Source organism: Salmo salar, chromosome 14 (assembly GCF_965601325.2).
Source record: "Salmo salar chromosome 14, fSalSal1, whole genome shotgun sequence".
NCBI lineage: Eukaryota > Metazoa > Chordata > Actinopteri > Salmoniformes > Salmonidae > Salmo > Salmo salar.
In genome coordinates, this window is record NC_138304.1 from 32654306 (window position 1) to 32667464 (window position 13159).

At 41.3% G+C, this 13159-nt stretch overlaps 1 long non-coding RNA gene across 1 annotated transcript; it reads left to right on the forward strand.

Moving 5' to 3' along the window:
• Positions 1-7750: 7750 nt before the first annotated feature.
• LOC106569277 (uncharacterized) lies at positions 7751-12793 on the forward strand. The gene is made up of 3 exons (XR_001320469.3): positions 7751-7951; positions 8714-8784; positions 9092-12793. It is a non-coding gene; the product is annotated as an uncharacterized LOC106569277 (long non-coding RNA).
• The last annotated feature ends 366 nt before the right edge of the window (positions 12794-13159 follow it).

Below are 13159 nucleotides of genomic sequence, written 5' to 3' on the forward strand. Positions count from 1 at the left end.
AATGAACTATAGGAGAAGGGGCCATTTTGCTTCCCAGTGTTTTTTGACCCTGGTCCTCCAGTGAAGCTCAGCATGCCAGTGCCTCTCCCGGAGTGGGAGGGAGGGAATAAGGGAGGGAGGTTACCCCCACCTTGTTTGAGCTGATGAATTATTTTCCCCCCAGTCACAGAAGGAGCTTGTTAACAGTACAGGTGGAGGGGCTGCTGGGATACTGAAGAGCCGCTCCACAATACCTTATTCAGTGAGAGGGAGAATCTGCTGTGGATTATGTCTCATCTTTGGCCTCGTCTGGTCTCAATTTCATTTCTTTTATTCAGACTGAGGGGTGCTTCTTGTTAGTTCTTGTTGTTCTTCTCCCATTTTTGATGGCCCAACGCAATGTCATATAATTCAGAAACATGACCTGGAGCATGTTATGATAATGATAATTATTATTATTATGATTATATAACAACATGCTCCAGGTCAGATAAGCTGCTTAAGCAGTCATAAGAGGTCATAAGAAGTCATAATAATAATAACTATTGTTATTATTATTATTATTATTATTATTATTATTATTATTATTATTATTATTATTATTATTATTATTATTATTATTATTATTATAACAATTATGATTATTATTATTATTATTATGATGATTATTATTATTATTATACTTTATCTAGCGTCCTGAGTTTTTCCTAGTCATGTCAAAGTCTACCGGCCCTAATTATCACTATTGTTACTGTTGTCATTGTTGTCATTGTTGTTAATATTTTATAATTTGCCATCCCGCTGTGATCCCCTTGATACCAGCAGGGTGGGTATTGTTGAACATACCCCAGCCGTACAGCACAAAGCTTTGTACATTGCATTGCCAGACACCTGCAGAGAGCAGGTGAGCAGGGTGACATTGGATCACACCCTCCCTGTGTCTGTCACCCTCACCCCCGCCACCTCCTGCTGCCCTGCAATCAGCTGGTGGGGGTGAGACTGTTGCTGTAACCGTAAATTGGGCCAGTCACCCAGGGTGGTCTTCCTCACCCATCCCAGCCAGGGTGGGCCTGCCTGGGCTTGGAGCCTGAGCCCTCTCCCTCCCCACCACAGGCCCAGTGGCCTCATCAATGTCACTTTGGCACTTCTATTCTATTTTAGTCCACAAGTCAAAACAAATGGGGATAGGAAAATAACCTGCTTTAAGTAAAGGTATGTGCTGTATGTCTTGTCTTAAGCACATGGTGGTCCCTGCTTCCTGTCCCATTTTACACCACCAGAACACTGTGGAGTATGTAAAGTAGGAGGGAAGAATTTACAAGGCAACACTGGAAAGCACCTCTTAAATTTAGCCCGGGTGGGCCCGCCGCGGTGGACCGCGGTCTGTGCTAGGTTCGGTAGGTGGCTCAATATCACAGTTGTTCCCTCCTGGATCATGATCATGAGGCAGTTGGATGAAACTCAAACTAAGGCCAGTTTTGACTTCTTAAGCAGCTTATCTGCTCTCCAGCCAAGAGAGTGAATACTTCCACTATTGTCATTGCTGGATTCTTTACCTCAATGTCCATTAGCCCTCCCTTATTCCCTCTCTCTGATCCATGGAAAAATAATAAAGTATCTCTCTTTCTTTCTCTTTCCTTCTCTCTCTTTCTTTGTTTTAGAACAGAGTTGTCATTAATCCTAAAAAAAGACTTCAATAATATAAAAAAAAAAGGGATTGTTGCCAAGAGAGTTTGGGTTGGGTGTTTTCCCAGCTACGGTATTTTTCTTCTGTAGTGGTCTTCTCTTCACTATTTGAAGGGCTATTTCTCATACTGCGTAGAACAAAGACAGAATGTGGTGCCAAGTCAGATTCAAGTGTTCCTGTTTAACAGGCATAAATACATGATTGTCTATTCAACTGTTGTCTTTTTGTTAATGGGAAAATGGAGTATGGAGAGGGGGATGCATTCCATTATGTTCTGTTAGTTGGTAATAAGCAGATTAATAATTAGTAATTATTTGTAAATAAATGGCAATTAATTTAAGGGAGTTAGTACTCAATGCACGATTAATTAATGAACAAGAATGAAATGTTATTTCAGAAATCTCTTCAATTTTTCTAGAACAATCCAATGGTTGGCGAGAAAGTCATTGTTTGGTTGCAATTGAATTATGTGTATGATAATCACAATAAATTGTTTATATTTTTTACAACTGCAATAATTCATTTTAAGGATTCTATTATAAAGAAAATGTTTCTATGATTATGGGATCATGCACAACCTTCTAACAGGATAGATCTGTCAGCTATTGTTTCCTCATATTCCATAAATAAACACTTCCTCTTACCCAGTTGTTCCTATATATCTGTTTTTAGGTTCTTAGACGTTCTGAGGCTCTTTGCGTAAATTCAAATTGGAGTTTTTTATACTTTATTGCATTCCATCCTTAACCAGATTGCTCTTGTATTTTAACGGGTAGAGTGCTCCTCTGTAGTTGTGTTCAGAGGCAGCAACCGATGCCAGATTTGTGACCAGTTGTGGTCCAAAGAACAGCACCACAGGGAACTTCACTCAGATTTCAGTTTCTTAAATACAGTCCCTGCCTGGGGGAACAGACCCTTTCTCTATCCAATATTTCAAATCAGAGATGGAGTAGAGCTGTATATAGGCTCCACTGGAGAAGACCAAAAGGAAAAGGAAGAGATCTACCTGTAGAAAGAATGAAAAAATCATTAGAGAAGTAAGGGGAAACCAAACAAAGGTAGACAGACAGTATGAGATCAGTTGAATAGACTACGTGTTGCTTGGTGCCCATAGCTACAGCACCACACATGAATGACCCCTGGACAGGTGCAGAGGTCTTACGAGTCTGGAGGGAAGCTTAAGAGCTCTCTGCACTTTTACAAGGCCAGCCTGGATTTTATGTTAGATTCACCCATGTCTGTATTTAACAGTGCTCTGGCACGTGGTATATGAGATGTGTCTCAAACTCTCAGCTTCATTATGCACTTGTGTCCATACAATGGATGAATGGGGTCATTGTGTCACACAGAACCCATTCCGTTTGTAAAATGTATGTTGTGTAATATGACATGTATTTTTGTTCTCTGGGGCCTTAATTCCAAGTCAATGCTCTGCAACTGAACATTATTGGAGACCAAATGAAAAATGAACTGGAAGGAATAGCTCTCTGTATGTCTGTATATCTTGAATTACAAATATATTCATACATGAGACAGTCTAGAATGTTCCTCACCGGGCCTTCTTCCTTTACTTCCTGTGAAGTGGAAATGAAACATCCCGTTGGTGAAGCAGCCAGCTGCATTGTGTGTACACAGCATACATTGATTTGTTCCAGTGTGGCATATTTCTTTTCACTTCTTTAAAAGTCCCTCATTGTGAATATGCTAATAGGATCCGTCACAATCGTTGATTCCCTTTGAACTTTTTTATTTAGTCGCGGGCGGAGCATATCACAGAGGTAGAGAGCAGGAGGTTTCTGCCACAAGACCACGGCCCCTCTCTCACCATCTGCCGGACCTCATTTCATTTGAATGATAAATTATCGATTTTTCTTTCTCCTCCAACTCGGAGGCACTTGTTTTGGTTCACTAACATGTTTTTGCAGTTCAAGGCAACAGCCACCAACCATCAGTGAGGATAGTTGTTTCATTTTCTCCGTCAGAGGCTCCCTACCCAGGGTCTAAGGCCGCAGCATACAGGCTTCCATGAACCCCGCAGCAACCGGCAGCATTTTAAATTGGGATTCAAACCTGAAGATATTCTGAGCCTTGCTGTGAAAGCATTGGGTTTTTCTTTATTTGGAGTAACTGCGGATGAATGGAAAAAGGAATAGGCATCCTGTTTGTCTTTGGAACTGGAAAAGTATTTCTTGCTGAGTTAATTCATTCAGAAAGAAAATACTATTTCAAGACAATACCATGAGCACTAACCAGAAATAGAATATGTCGCTGGATCTACTGGCTATGGGCTTACCTATATGAACAGAGGACTATCCAATCATAACCATCCTCATTCATGATGATTGTCCTGGGTATAAGTGGAGGATGTTGGTAGCAGCATTACCAGTAGCAGAACCAGTAGAAGCAGTTAGAGAGGCACTATAAACTTCAGCCTTGCACATATAAAGGTAGCTCATTGATTTAACATAGGCCTAGTCCCCAGCTGGAGGTGTACTGAGGCAAATCAGATTCAGACTCTTCCTCAAAGACACACAGCAGTGCCCCACATAGCCACAGAGCTCCTAGCCTCTGCCCTCGAGCATGTCTCCCAATCTCCACACTCCACAGCCCTGTTTCCTATATAAAGCTTCTAAAGGCCCAGCACAGTGAAAATTCAGTTTTCCTATTATTTGTATCATATTGTACAACAGCTGATGAAACTAACACAAAAGTGTGAACATGTTTTATTAGTATTTTTTTCTGATAGTTGCTAGTTTAAAATACAATCTACACAGGATCTTTTAATAAACAGGTTTGCATGGGTGCGAGTTTTGGCTTTCCATGGTAAATTGGTTAATAGAACAATAACAAAGAGAGTTCCAAACCTCTCTGTCAATAGCAGCTAGTTTTCAGTTTCCCCTCGGCACTCTTGGTAAAAAGCTATTTTTGCCCATTTTAATGGAAATCTATTACAGTAAGGTACTTAATTGTTACCCATAAATTATTTGATAATGATATAAAAACAGTTGCATTGGGCCTTTAACATGTGCTTACAAATGGATTCAAATCCAGTCATCGAGAGCCTCGTCCCCTGACAGAGAGGAGAACAGCATGTGGCTTCTCAAATAACCGCTGCAGTGTGTATCTTGCAATGGTTAATATTCAAATACTTGGCCATGATTCAGTCAACTATAATTTACAGCTCATTCGTGCAAAATATATCTGAATATAAATGACATCTTGGTTAATCCCCTTTCCCTGGAAGGAATACAAAAACCAATCAACTGACAGCAGAATTTGGAACACTCTCAGAATCCCATATTCTAGTATGCAGTATTGTAGAGGGAGAAGAGTAGGACTCAACACCGTCTCCACTACTTCATTGCCAGAGTTTCTGGGAGTATGACCTCTTTTAGTTTTTCGGGTAGAGTACCTGGAAAGGGGAATGCCCCTGATACACTGGTCATGATGGAAAGAAAACGAGCGGAAGCCCCTGGGATCAGTGTGGGCAGTGAACCAGACCATTCCATTTCCCTCTCTTAAAAAAGCACTCCCTGGCCCTCTGCACACTAGGACCCACAGGCCCTGGACAGAACAATAGGATTCAGCTTGCCATAATTAAACAATTATCAGTAATGCATAAAAAATAAGCAACTTCCTAAATGATTATGCAGTCTCCTGTTGCTCTACAGAATCACAGAATATGTAGGAGTGAAACATACATAGGTGCCATAATGGAACAACACTGAATCTTAGACTCCGGGGCCCCCAAGGACAGAGCAATGGGCCCTCCTGTTTCACCTTCCCATCTAAACCATTAGGGGTGATAATGGCTAAGCATACATACCAGCTGCTACCTTGAAACAGCATCATAAGGAGCTGGGTGTTTAAGTCTCCCATTATCATACCTAAAGTGTTGATCTCCCTAATATACTATCTGAGATCCAAGCAGCACTCCTAGCGGCAATGTGGCGCTAATCATGGGATAAGCTGGAGTGTCACACTGTGAAAACATATCACATTGTCACCTTTGATTCCCTACCACCCAGCTACATGAGAGGCAGGCAACGCTGGTGGCACTGAGCTGAAATAGCAGGGTGGCAGTTTGTTGCAGCGTTGTGAATTTGTTTCAAAAGCCTGTTCTGATCCCAAGAGGGATTTTCAATATGAACTGACAATGTTGCTGCAACACCTTGGGGTAGCTATTACGTCTAGTTTCATGGTGAGTGGAGTGTAGAGCATTAGTCATAGTGGACACTGAGCCTTCTAAGGCTCTATGGTAGAAGTCTAAAGCCAGGGAAATTCTCCATTGGGCAGAAGTCCCATCCTCTCCTCGTTAGTAGGCGAACCAAGGAGTATGCTCCCCTCCTCATTTACCTACTTCTGCAGAGGATGCACAAGAGTATCCTTTCGATAACTACCGCGGAAGTGTTTTAATATCCGCCACAGCCCATTTGAATCAGCTGTTGTTTTCTGGAAGGAGAAAAGCATGCACACAGTTGAAAACCAAACACTACTTATCCTTTTATCTAGAAAATGTCTTGCACAACTAGCTTGATTGGTTTTCATCACTAAACACATTTTGGGATTCCACCCTTGTAAACGTAATTTACCTGATTAGTGGATAAGGAGAGTCTCATTTCATACATACGTTTCCTCTCCTCGCCTCCACTACTCGATTACCTTTAACCTTTTTTCAAAGTGGCGAGGAGAAGACGAAGGAGAGGAGGCGAGCAAAACCAATTGAGATTCTCCCATAGACTGTCATTTTAGAGTAGACAGCCTTTATTGCAACACAGTTGACGTAACTGCTCCCAGAGTGTCGCTGGTAAAAAGGAGCAACATAATAATACCACAGAAACAGTGGAGGCTACTGAAGGGAGGACGGTTCATAGTAATGGCTAAGGGGGAGGACGGGTCATAATAAATGGAATGGCATGGAATGGCATCAAACACATGGAAACCATGGGTTTGATGTACTTGATCCCATTCCGCTAACTCCACTCCAGCCATTGCCACAAGTCCATCCTCCCCAATTAAGGTGCCACCAAACTCCTGTACACAGAAATAACTCAAGGACACAGTGTGCCTGCTGCCACTGAGACTGTACTCACTGTCCAATTTGCCTAGTCATGTGTGGAGAATAAGAATCTCCTTCCAGTAAATGTGAGATGTGAAGATGTGAGATATCTGCCTTTCTACCCAAATTCATTGCTCTGGCCAAACGCCGCACCCACAAACGTTTCTTCTCCGAAATGAGTCTGGATTTGAGTCCCTCTCCGAGGATTTCTAGAACGCAAACACATTCAAACCGTTCTGATTGGTCCAGAACCTGATGGGTTGGCCAGAGCCAGAACACACGTGGGTAAAGCGGCGGTTTGAAAATTTGTCATTGGCTTTGATACTCTAATTGGTTAGAGATGATCCAATCGCTGATACGTTTTTTTTTTGTACAACACCCCTTATTTTGACGTCACCACAAACAACTTCAATGATGACAGTCTCAGACTGAAGTATGTAGCGAACATAAAGCAGTGGAATAATTCAGTTTGAGTCAGCAGGCAAGTGAGAAATATCATATAGAGTCTTCCTTAAAACATTTTTTTTTATTTAAACTTTTCCATTACTACAGAAAAATATATATTTTCTGTCATGCATGGATGGGATACCACCTAAAGGAAGTGTATGGGGTCACAACTGTGGTAAAAGATGATTAATAAACAGACACATGAGCATTGTATTACAATGCATATTAAAAAAGCCCCAACACCTGCTCTGGAAGATGAGTTTGAACCATATTCTCTTTGGACAGACATGTTCACTTTCCTTTTCATCCTGTTTTTGAAACTGTATTCAAGGCATTTGTATTTGTTTGTTTAACTGCCAAGTTTGCGGTCTTGTGTACAAATACAAACAGAATGGAAAGACTTGTGGAGGGAGCACCGGGCGGTGTTGCGTTTTGTCTGACAGTTCGGAATTATAGGGGCAGACTGGATTCGGACCGGGAGGAGGGAGGAAAGGGGAGAGAGAGAGAGCCAGGCAAGCTGCCCTGGCTTTGTTTACAACAAAAAGCCATTGTTTGATGTGGCCGCGCAGCCCGCTCCAAAGCTCCCGCTCCCACAGGATGTGCTCTGGGTAACATGCCAGACGGAGTCCACTGCTGTATGACTTCCACCCAGGCCAGTTCTACTGCTGCATGGGACTAACAGTCCAGGCCTCCTAGGGCCTTCCTGAGACTTCTCTCTCTCCATCAACCCAACTTATAGAACAATAGCAGAGTCTGTCTACTCAACCGACCAGAAATATGTGGGTAATGTTTTTCATTTGTTGATAGGTAATTGTGTTGGAGCTTCCTTATTTTGCCCGCCTGTGCTATGAATGCATCAGTGGAAAGTGGAAAATGAAGACAAAAACATCAATGCCTGACCTGAGCATGTTCCCGAGACAACACTGATTACAGTATCGTTTTACAACAACAAAAAAGTAACTTGTTGTGTTTGTCTGTTGATACAAAGATTTACACGGACTCCTTCAATCGGTTTGTTTGTATTCTTTGTTCAAGTGTTCCATACTGCTGTGTTGCTTTTCAAAGGACCGAACAGAAGTAATGAATTCATAAGTGGTGCAGTTTTCACACTGAGACGAGTCAAGTGTAATTAATTTCCACACAGACTTTAGTTTTTGTGCCGTCTGTCTAAGGTTTCTCTCCCCCTGCATTCTACAGGAAACATGAGTGGATTTCATTTTTCATTCAATGGAACATTTCTCTCTCAGCCTGAGCCTAGCCTACATCTGCCTGCCTGTGTTTCCACAGAGCCAAATCATTAACAGAATCAGGCTACATGCTCCTACCCAGCTACCTCACCGGCTCAGCCACTGGGAGACCAGAGCAGACCAGAGCAGACCAGAGCAGACCAGAGCAGACCAGACCAGTGTCTTGTTTATGCCATGATTGTTTAATTTAAACAGTAACGGTCTGATGTATAGGTGGCCTGCTAAGCGTTCAAATTATGTGCATTTAAAAACAAAAAACATATCCTGGTTGTTTTTTATCTTTTATCCCTGCAGGACCTTAGAAGAGGTAATCGGCCTTATGTCTGCCGCCCGCCCACCTGCTTTGCCGCTAAATCTTGCTATGAGTAAGTTGCTCTTTTTTAATTCCCTCCCCATTAATGTATTTATTGGACAATAAGGAGGAAAGGCAGCAGTTACATATATATGCAAGTCAACGTAGGATAGATATAGTATAGGCGAGGCGTCCAATCAGCGTGTTAGCAAGGAGCTGCTGTGCCATGAAGTCACAAAGGTTTGCTGTAACAGTAGCCAGTGTGGGGGGATAATCTGTGCCTTAAAGCAAGACTGGGCTAGTAGAGACACACGTGGTGGTAAGCCAAGCTTAAATCCCGTCTGACCTTACCCCATTCCCTTCCTTCCCTTCCCTTCCAGCAGCCAGGAGAGGAGATGAAAGGGGGTGGTGATGTCTCTACTGCCCCCCAGAGGATGGTTCACAGACTGGTAGGGGAAAACAACATCTTCAAGGCAACTCTTCTTCAAACGCATCTCTTGTGATTATGCACAAGCCAGTATCATGATATGCTATGGAAATTTGCTCATACTGAGAAAAGTGCATGTGTTCATTTGGGTTTTATGGGTATTGAATATAGGTTTATCATTAGTGATCTAAAAAGCGCTGAATGGAAAATAATTAAACAAAGCTCCATTTCATAAAAATAAAAGCAATTAATTTAGGGACTGTTCTGTTCCTAACAACATTATTACTACAGTAATTACAGTGTTACTACACATATTGGATTCAGTGCGAATTTCTGAATGCCTGAAATGTGTTCCTTTATTCGTTTTTGATAACACCAGCAGTGCGCCAAACATTTTGGCTGATTTTGCAGTCTCCTCTCCTCTGGCATAGATCAACCTGTAATGTCCTTCCTAGATCTCAGTCAAGGGAATCATCATTCTGAACATAAAATATCCTCATACCCTTTGCCATAAATTGTGGTGTAGAAAGAGAAGTGGTGGTAGTGAAGGGATGTAATGCAGCTAGATAGAGGAAATAAAATCACTGAAACAAAAGACGGGACTAACGACGGTCAACCGGCTCCTTTTCATTTCACGTTGTACAAGTTTGTCACTATGGTTTATGGACAGCCGTTTCACCTCTCAGCAGCCGTAGTTTGGGATTATTAAATAGCCTCTTAAAGGCTCACAGCTGTGAATGCTCTATGGCTTGTGGCAGACTATCGCCGTTGGTATTTTGATATGAAGAGACATCCTCTAATATATGGCATAGGTGCCGTGTTTCATCTTGCCTATAGCCCCCCGCCATACAACACGATCGACCACCAAGCGCAACAAAATGATTTATATTTTCCTGAGCTGTCTCTGACGAAAGCTTTCCATCTTATTGTATTATAACTTAACATGGTTATTATTGAAGACAGACCAAGTGTAAATCTAAGCCTCACATAAATATCTTGTCAGTATAACTATTTTGATGAATGGAATCCAAACACTAAGAACATTTATTTTATTGTATTTCTTGAACCTTCATTTTAACAGTGTGACATGCTGAGACCAAGGTCTCTTTTACAGATGAGCCCTGTATACACTCCAATACACATCAAAACACATCAATATACTATACACATCAACATACAGTACCGTTCAAAAGTTTGGACACACCTACTCATTCAATGGTTTTTCTTTATTTTACTATTTTCTACATTGTAGAATAATAGTGAAGATATCAAAACTATGCTGCAGAGGATAAGTTCCTTAGAGTTAACTGTACCTCAAATTGCAGCCCAAATAATGCTTCACAGAATTCAAGTAACAGACACATCTCAACATCAACTGTTCAGAGGAGACTGCGTAAATCAGGCATTCATGGTCAAATTGCTGCAAAGAAACCACTACTAAAGGACACCAATAAGAAGAAGAGACTTGCTTGGGCCAAGAAACACAAGCAATGGACATTAGACCGGTGGAAATCTGTCCTTTGGTCTGATGAGTCCAAATTTGAGATTTGTGGTTCCAACAGCCGTGTCTTTGTGAGACGCAGAAAAGGTGAACGGATGATCTCTGCATGTGTGGTTCCCACCATGAAGTATGGAGGAGGTATGATGGTGTTGGTGTGCTTTGCTGGTGACACCGTCTGTGATTTATTTAGAATTCAAGGCACACTTAACCAGCATGGCTACCATAGCATTCTGCATCGATACGCCATCCCATCTGGTTTGTGCTTAGTGGGACTATCATTTGTTTTTCAACAGGACAATGAGCCAAAACCCACCTCCAGTCTGTGTAAGGGCTATTTGACCAAGAAGGAGAGTGATGGAGTGCTGCATCAGATGACCTGGCCTCCACAATCACCCGACCTCAACCCTATTGAGATAGTTTGGGATGAGTTGGACCACAGAGTGAAGGAAACGCAGCCAACACGTGCTCAGAATATGTGGGAACTCCTTCAAGACTGTTGGAAAAGCATTCCTCATGAAGCTGGTTGAGAGAATGCCAAGAGAGTGCAAAGCTGTCATCAAGGCAAAGGGTGGCTACTTTGAAGAATCTAAAATCTAAAATATATTTTGATTTATTTAACTCTTTTTTGGATACATGATTCCATGAGTCCATGTGTTATTTCATAGTTTTGATATCTTCACTATTATTCTACAATGTAGAAAATAGTCAAATCAAGACAAACCCTTGAATGAGTAGGTGTGTCCAAACCTTTTAACGGTACTTTACATACACCTCAATATTCATGTCAATACATGAAAAGAAAAACCCAATCATAGAAAACATTCTTCAGTATAAAGGTCCTCAATCAGCTTTTTGAATTGAGCAGCCTGGCCTCAAAGACATCGTAAATGTAAATCTGTGACACTCAAATTAGTATTTGCTGTATGTTGCGTTTGATATGGTTACATAACACAGAAGGTTACTCAAAGGTTGCGTGTTCCATCACATCACATACCTAACTCTAACCCCTAACCCTAACCCCTAGCCTAGCTAATGTTAGCTACATAGCCACCTAGCTAACATTAGCCACAACAAATTGAAATTCATAACATATCATACGTTTTGCAAATTTGTAACATATTGTACGATTGGAAATTTGTAACCTATCATATGAATTGTAATTCATAACATATCATATGAAATGGATGATGGACATCCACAAATTAATACATACCAAACCATATGAAACGTAACATATCATACTAAATGACATATTTACATTTACTATGTTACGTCTACCTCTGAGTCCAGGTTGCCATGAGAGATGTGGAGAGCCTCATTGCAAAACACACAAAAGCTTCACACCTAAGAATATAATACATTGACACAAACAGTCAAAGTCAACTGACCAATAAACATGACTGATATGAAACAGTTTGAAAGTATATGAAAGCCAGCGATGACATCCCTGAGCAATGATGCTCTTTTCATGTCATGCCTAGCACACAGTCCTTGTCTATCCTTGTTTTGTGTAGCCTACCTTGGAGAAACCCATCAATTGAATATGGTGGGTATTGCTGATGCTGACAGCATAATTGCAGTCTGAATGTTTTTATTTATTCCCGATTCAGATGACACCAAAAGGAGTGTGGGTGCAGCTGCACTGTATCATTCTTTTGAGCTCTTAACTACAACTTGTATTAGGAAGGTGATTTAATAAGTATCATCACATGTCTCAGAGGGCACCTTGCTCGGGGAGGGGGGGGGGGGATGCCTGTCAGGATGTTCACTTCAGGGCATCAGACAGAGTTGCTCTCTTCAACCAATATTCTTGGGGTATATTTGACAGCCCTATTGCTTTTTAAAGTGTGGTTACAGTAATTACATAGAGCTGCTTTTCAGGAGAAACCGAGGACAGCTTTGAATGAACCGCTGGAATTTCAATCAGACCCATAACATTACCCACCAAGGATATCTTTCTATTTCTTCCCCTCAGCTCTTTCTCAGAAGCTACCACTTCAATGGATACATTTACATGTTAGTTATTTAGCAGACACTCTTATCCAGAGCTACCTACAGTAGTGACTGCATACATCTTCATACTGGTCCCCCATGGGAATCGAACCCACAACCCTTGCATTACAAGCATCATGCTCTACCAACTGAGACACACTTTTCCTATGAAATTAATGGAATTGAATATGGACAATCTCTATGGCATCGAATTTGTATCAAAGCAAATTAATTGTACAGTAAGTGTTGACTTGAAAAATAAAAATCTCACCTTCCTGAAAAAAGCAGCTGGCTTGAAGGAGATGAAAGAACAATTTCATACATGTGCAATATGTAATGATCGTTCACTGTGCTATTTGAAAAGGTATGGAAGCAGAGGAGCAGAGAGATTGCTAGCCTAGTCACACCTGCTGCAGTGAGACTTCCACACACACATCCAAACCCCTATAATACAGTTTGATGCACAAAAATCACTTACAGAAACATGTATTAGTAAAAACATATGTGGTTGGAATCATCATTCGGTAT